Source organism: Lissotriton vulgaris, chromosome 11 (assembly GCF_964263255.1).
Source record: "Lissotriton vulgaris chromosome 11, aLisVul1.2, whole genome shotgun sequence".
NCBI lineage: Eukaryota > Metazoa > Chordata > Amphibia > Caudata > Salamandridae > Lissotriton > Lissotriton vulgaris.
The window spans coordinates 62,109,389-62,116,673 of NC_141699.1; the positions used below are offsets into that span (position 1 = coordinate 62,109,389).

Below are 7,285 nucleotides of genomic sequence, written 5' to 3' on the forward strand. Positions count from 1 at the left end.
AAGGCCTGCGACGCATCGCCGGCGCGTGGGGTGGGGGAGGGGTCCCTATTCGGGCGCCAAATTATGTGGTAAATAGTTTACCTAATCCGTTTTTCCGTATAATTTATCATAACAAGACAGCTCATACAAATGAGAGGCAGAGTCCGTGGTATCTGAGTCTTAAGGGTTTTAATGGATAAAACCTCGAGGTTGGAGATCATGTTCCGTCACCACGAGGGTTCGGGAAGGGATAGTCAACGTTTATTAACAGTATACAATATATATAGTAATTGAATCCAATACAGTAGGCGTAACAGGTGGAAAAGGGCAGATAAGAACACATGTGCGTAACAGGAGGCGTGAAGGAAGGCGTACACGGAGGCGTGCACTGTACATGTCAGAGAAACGTCATAAGAATCGTCATATGTGGGTGGGTGCACAGAGAAAGTTGCAGGATCAGCAGAAAAATGCGGATGCGCGCGCAGCTAGCATGACGCGACATAGACGTGTAACTGGGGAGAACTTTAACACTAGTAGAGGAGACAGAAGTCTGGGATGTCAGAACGACCTGGACCTATAACATATCTGGTATCTAATGTTTGGAGGATGTATTATCTGAAGTAAAAGGTCTCTCGGGCAGAGGCTACTCTATACTGAATGCTAGTGCGTGCATAGGTGTCTACGTGCAGGGGCCATGGGCCTACTATGGAAACGGGGGACTGTAAATTACTTGCATGGAGACAGGAAGACTTGCTCTTTGCTCTGCAGCCGGGGAGATGTTTACCTAAATCACTAGACAGGAATGTATTTTCGAGGAGGCTGGACAGATAACTTGAAGGCAAAATACGGTCTTGGCAGGCAGGCCAGGTTGAGCCAGGCACCGTTTCGCTTGGCAGGAAGTAAGGCAGAGGTCAGGGATGCGCGACCATGCTGCAGCTTTCAGAGGCAGGAGGCAGAAAGGGCTTGGAGACAGAAATCAGGGCCTAGCTCGGCAGAGCCAGAAAAACGTGAAAGTGTACCATGTAAAGACGTTGGCATGGTATGGTTAGGAACTGAATTATCGATCCATTCATGGTGGATCTGAAAGAGGACATGTTAACGTTGGACGCAAATGTATTTGCGTCTTCATATTTGGTCATGGAGGGAAATTACACGTACTTGAAGCACGTACATGGAGCCTTTGGGGTACACGATAGGGGACACACTTGACCATAAAAATTTCTATTACCTCACTGCGATGTCTACTGCCGGGTTTCGCCAGACACTCCACGACCACAACGCATCTCTCCCAAAGCAATCGGGCCCGGAGATCAGGGCCATGGAAGGTGACTGGCAGGCAGTAGCTGTCCCTGGCTGGTTTGTCGCTGCATAAGTCTGTGAATGGTTGTAGATTCTGGGCCTCAGCACCAGAGAGCCACCGAGGTGCGACTGCCACCTTAAGCGGTAAGCCGTGCCCCCTCACCTTTGTAATTAAATCACCTCTTAACAATCCTCTGGACTAATATCATGAATCCCCCCATGGCAGAATGTGCAGTGCCAGAATGTCTAGAAGCAGGACAGTTCAGACCGCTCATCAAAAACCCGGGAACAAACCCTTTAAACTCCAGCAACTTTCGCTTAGTCTGAAACAAAAATGTGCCACACTACTGCACTTCTGCCTGCCATAATGCACTGTGGCCTTACCTGTACCGTGACACCGGTGAGGTGGGAGTCACACATGGTCTGCTACGCCCCTACGCCCCAATGGACGCACCGCGGCTGTTGTACTGGACTTTCTCAAAAAAGAAGACCGAGTCAACAACTTACTGTCCACCTACAGAAAAATCTGCACTCTTTTCAACCATTCTCTTAAAGCCCGGAAGCAGCTGAGAGTCATTCAGTGTGTTAATAGAATGCCAGTTAAAGCACTCATCCAGGAGGTGGCAACATGTTGGAACTCAACGTATTACATGCTTGAACGACCAATCAATGAATATGTCATGCAAATAAGAGATGCAATTGTTAAAGGGATGATCATTGAGATTGACCAATGGGGCCTAGTCAAATGCCTGACAGAGATACTGCTTCCTTTTGAGGTTTTCACACAGGGAGTTAGCAAGGAGGACAGTACTTTGGGCCAAGCTATCCCGCAGTGGTGGCTCCCACATTGGGGCGTGGGGGTGTTGCCTCACTGCTGTCTAGCAGTGCGAGAAGGCAGAAACATAAATGGTAATAACTACCATTTTATGTTTCTGCCTTCTCGCACCGCGAGAAAGCAGACGTTCCTGGTTGGGGGTGGGCGGTCCTGCTCGAGGGCAGGGGGGAGTAGCTTGCCAACTGTTGTGCATACTGACTGTTTGGTCAGCCCTGGGGCCGACCAAACAGTCAGTATGCACAACAGTGGGCAAGCCACTCCCCCTTGCCCTCGAGCAGGACTGCCCACTCTCCCTTTTCCTTTATGCATACAGAAAATGGCCCAGGTGGGGTGCGCTCGTCCGCGCCTCACCAATCACAACATTGCCATTGCAGCATTGTGATTGGCCCAACTACCGCCGTCCACCGTCCTGCCTTTTCCAATTCCTGCAGGCAGCTCTCATCACGACAACGTCATCAGCCAGAAAAGAAAGGCAGCCTCCCTCCCTCCCCTCCATCAGGAAGCACTAATAGATAAAATAAAGCAGGTGCTCGAGCACCTGCTTTATTTTATCTATTAGTGCTTCCTGTTGAAGCTAACTTAGTAACTATTTTAGGATGGCGCTGGCAGCTTACCGGCGCCATCCTAAAATAGTTACAACTTCAAGCTTGAAGGCTTGAACGTTTGCCCCCGAATCGGCCGCTCGCGGATTTTCGGTAAATTCGCGGGAGTTCGCGGATTGCGGATTTACCGAAAATCCGCGAAATCCGGGAGCGGAACGGATTTTGCGCTCACACCTAGTTTACAATTCATGGTCCTGAGAAGGCATGTTTGGTGAGAGAAGTGGTCAGGAAGATGTGCTCGGATAGACTTTGTTTCTAGCATCTCAGTGCTGAGTGCTATTATGAGATGTAAAGCTGCATGCATAAGCGAACAAAAGGGAGGATTGCTGTGAGGAACCCACTACAGGGAATGCATTATGGGTGTTTCAGCAAGTGGAACTTAAAATATGGAATCTGACTTTGCTTAAGGGGGCTTTGCGTAGAGTTGAACAAGCGGACGGAAGTCACAAAGGTGCTTTTTCCTGCAGCTTCCTTAGAGAATGCACTGTCAATACAGAGTTTGTTTTTGATGCCTTGCCTATTGCTACAAACACAATATACATCTCAAGCACAGCTCATGGCACTATGAGACTCTGCCTAAGATCTTACACCTAAAACAAAACATGCAAACAATTACAATTACTAGTGTAACATTCAAGTAGCAGTTGGGTGTCACTCAAAATGTCATCTATTAATTCTTTTATCCATCATTCAGTCTTTCACCATTCATTCTGTCCTTCCATCTGTGTGCCCTTTCATATCCAAAGCTTTTCAACCATTTGCACACCTATCATCATCTATCCTTCCATCCATCATTTCACTCATCCATCCCTCAATCCATCCACCCTTTCACCCAATCCATCCTTTCACTAATCCATGCAGTCTTCCACCCATCCAACCAACCATTAACCCTTACACTCAAGCCATCCTTTCACTCATCCATCCACTCTTCCACCCATCCATCCACTCATCCACCCAATCATTTACCCTTTCACCCATCCAGCCATCCTTTCACTTACTCGTCCATGCACCCAGTAACTCATTTGTCCATCCATTTACCTGTTCACTTATCCATCCATCCTTTCTTCCAGCACTCCATCCTCCCTTTCACTCAAATATGCATTTTTTCACTCATCCATCTTCACATTCTTCTTTTCACTCATCCATGCATCATTAATCCATCCATCCATCCTCCTCCCTTTCTCTGTCCAATCCCCTTTCAATTAGCCACCCATCCTTCACCCATCCACCCACCCATCCAGTTGCACACTGAAGAGGCCCATCTGGAACTTCACCCATGGTGTGGTTCCTAAAGCAAGGGGTGGGGTGGGGTATGGTTCACTATGCCCCTGCACATTGGCAATCTGAAACAGTGATGAGTCATGCATGATGCACAGTTCCAGGACGTGAGGTGACTGTGACATGGTGTTGTTTCCAGGGCTTTAAGTGGGATGAATAATCTGGGGGTCTCTCCAAGGGGTGTGTCTGATGAAATCAAGGGTGTGGTTTAAAACACCCCACCTTAAAATATATGCTGAGCATAATGTGCTGCCCAACTAGTATTTTGCTGTTTCTATCATTGCATTCAGTAACATTAGACTCGCACAAAGCCAGGACTATTGGCTTTGTCAATGGATGTTAGTTGCATAAAATAAATAAAAAAACAGCAACTATGTCTTCGTTTTATATAATAATAAAAATGCTTCAGCTCTCATTCGGCAAGAGACGTAGAGTTAACCAAGACTCTCTGGACGAGGCCAGAGTCCTGGAACCCGAAATTTAGCGGTGGAATAATTAGAGTTTCAATTGAAATCCGAAGAAATAGTAGGCTGGGAGAGTGGAGCCTGACAACCCTGAAATCGAGCCCTGGATTAGGGCTGCAGAGAGCAGACACGAAGCAGCCCATGCACGTCCTTTTCTGACAGACGCACTATGAGGATGCCCCTGGTTCGCACCCTGATGCTGGCCGTGAGCCAGGCAGGGGGCGCCCGAAGCAGATCGACCATTTCTCTAAGTTTTTTCCCTCCCCGCTCTTCATGAAGCATTTCCTGGACTTTGGATCTAGCAATGCCTGTGAAAAAAACCTCCTTTGCCTTCCTGCACCAGGTGCTGCTAGTGCGCCTCGCCAACAGCATGAAAGAGATTAACTTGCTACCAGATCGACTGCTGGGATCCCCTTCCGTTCAGCTGGTGCAGAGCTGATATGTTCAGAGTTTGAGGGACATCCTGGAGTTTCTTCATAAGAGTCCAGAGGACCACAGCAACCTTGAACAGTTCGCAAACGCCCTCATCACCATCAGGAACCGGCACAATGATGTGGTCCCAACTATGGCCCAGGGGGTCATTGAGTACAAGGAAGCCTTTGGTGTCGACCCAGTGACAAATCAGAATGTGCAATACTTTGAGGACTGCTTTTACCTGAACCGCATCTCTATCCGCATGCTGATCCACCAGCACACTTTGATTTTTGATGCAACAACAAACCCTGCACAGCCTAAACGCATTGGAAGCATCGATCCGAATTGTTATGTGACTGACGTACTGAGAGATGCCTTGAAATGGCGAAGATGCTGTGCGATAGATACTTTTTGGCTTTGCCTAATCTGGAAATCCAGGCAGTCAATGCTAAGGATCCAAGACACCCCATTCACATCGTATATGCCCCATCTCATCTTTATCACACGCTCTTTGAGCTCTTCAAGAATGCCATGCGAGCGACAGTGGAACAACACAGCTCCAGTCCCTTGCTTCCCCCCATCAAGGTGATGGTGGCTCTGGGCGGCGAAGATGTTACTATTAAGATGAGTGACAGACGAGGTGGTGTCCCACTACGCAAGATTGAAAGGCTCTTCAGCTATATGTCTTCTACTGCACCCATGCCACAGCTAGGTGCAGGTGGAACACCTATGGCTGGTTTTGGACATGGTCTTCCTATTTCTAGACTCTATGCCATGTACTTCCAGGGTGACCTGCAGCTTTGCTTCATGGAGGGCTTTGGAACTGATGCATCATTTATCTTAAGGCACTGTCGACAGGCTCAGTGGAAGGCCTTCCTGTCTACAACAAATCTGCCTGGAAGCACTACCACTCAACTCAAGAAACAGATGACTGGTGCATCCCCAGCACAGAACCTAATGATCTCTCCACATATCGGTTCAGCCAGCTGGCTGCATTTTTCACACCAGCCTGCCACTATGTCAAGGACTAGCTTCTACACCCTCAAAAGACTAAGTCACAAACTAATCCCACACCTGCTGAAATATAGAGGGTGATGTATGCAAGTGGCATGGGGGACCTGACAGCGTGAGGATTTGTGCAGTGTTTATCTGTTTTTTGAGTCCAAATCCTTCACTGTGGGACCAGTTTGTCCTTCACTGTGGGACCAGTGTGTAACAAAAAAAAATGCTTCAGCTCTGAAATGATGAGAGTATGTAAGAACTTTAACTTCTTCTTTTTAACTTTGTTTGTTTGTTTTGTACATTTTAACCCTAACAGAATGTATTGCCCTAGACGGAGGCCACCACATGCTGGAAGAGCCTACACTGGCCCATTGTCATTCTGAATGTGGCAATCAGCCACAGACAGAATGATAATGGGCGGGGTGGAGCTGCTCTTATGCTTCTACGATAAGAGCGAGGCACCCCAGCAGGGAGCAGAGGCCTCTCGCGGGGGAACTGCTCTGTTCCCCTGCAGGGACCTAAAATTACGGACAAAAGGCGTCCGTTAAAATTATCCTCACGGACTACGGACGTGAGGTCCAAATTACGGACCGTCCGTGAAATTTACGGACGGTTGTTCACCCTAATGGGAAGTTGTGGGGAGGAGGCGGCTTGATAGAAACTTTAATATTTCAGTTAACACAAAAAAGCATTCGCCCTGCCGAGCATGTCTTCAACTTTCTGGGCAATTATGATTCTGGTGAGCATGCTCTGCAGCTACTGCAGTTAGTGCATGCCTGCTGCCCTTGTGCGCCGCATTACACAGAATAGCTCCGCTCTCTGCCTGCTTTGGGGACCATGAATTCCATCAGAACATTTCCCAAAAGCGACATTAACTCTCTGCATGCGCCTTGCTGTCATCTGCTCAGGAATACTACTCCCGTTTCTCCCCCACCTCCCAATCACCATTGCCACAAGCAAAAAAAACTGACAGGGTCCCTCACACTTACTTACATAAACTGCCGCTAAAGAGGCGATAATGGGATTGATAATGGGCCCTTGTGAATTCCCATAGAAGCCCAGGTTAACACCAGAACCTGGGCTTCTATGGGAATTTACAAGGGCATATTATCAAGCCCATTATCGCCGCTTTAGTGGCTGTTTCCTGCCGATAAAAGCGGCGATAATGTATCGACCTTTCTTAATAATTTGGCCTCTGGTGTCTGTTGCATCCAACCAGGAGAAGAAATGTCATGTTTCAACCAGGAAAATCAAGTCACCACTAGTGCCAGGGCGTATGAGGATCAATGAGAAGTGAAATATAGTTATCACAAGAAACGGAAGAGAACACATATTAGCCTTTCATTGAGCACAGCATTGATAAATATGCTTGTTTAACATCACCTAGGAGGGAAAGTCAGTCATGGGAATAA

At 47.7% G+C, this 7,285-nt stretch overlaps 1 pseudogene; it reads left to right on the forward strand.

Moving 5' to 3' along the window:
- The first annotated feature begins 4,626 nt into the window (after positions 1–4,626).
- LOC147678966 (pyruvate dehydrogenase (acetyl-transferring) kinase isozyme 2, mitochondrial pseudogene) lies at positions 4,627–5,902 on the forward strand (annotated as a pseudogene).
- The last annotated feature ends 1,383 nt before the right edge of the window (positions 5,903–7,285 follow it).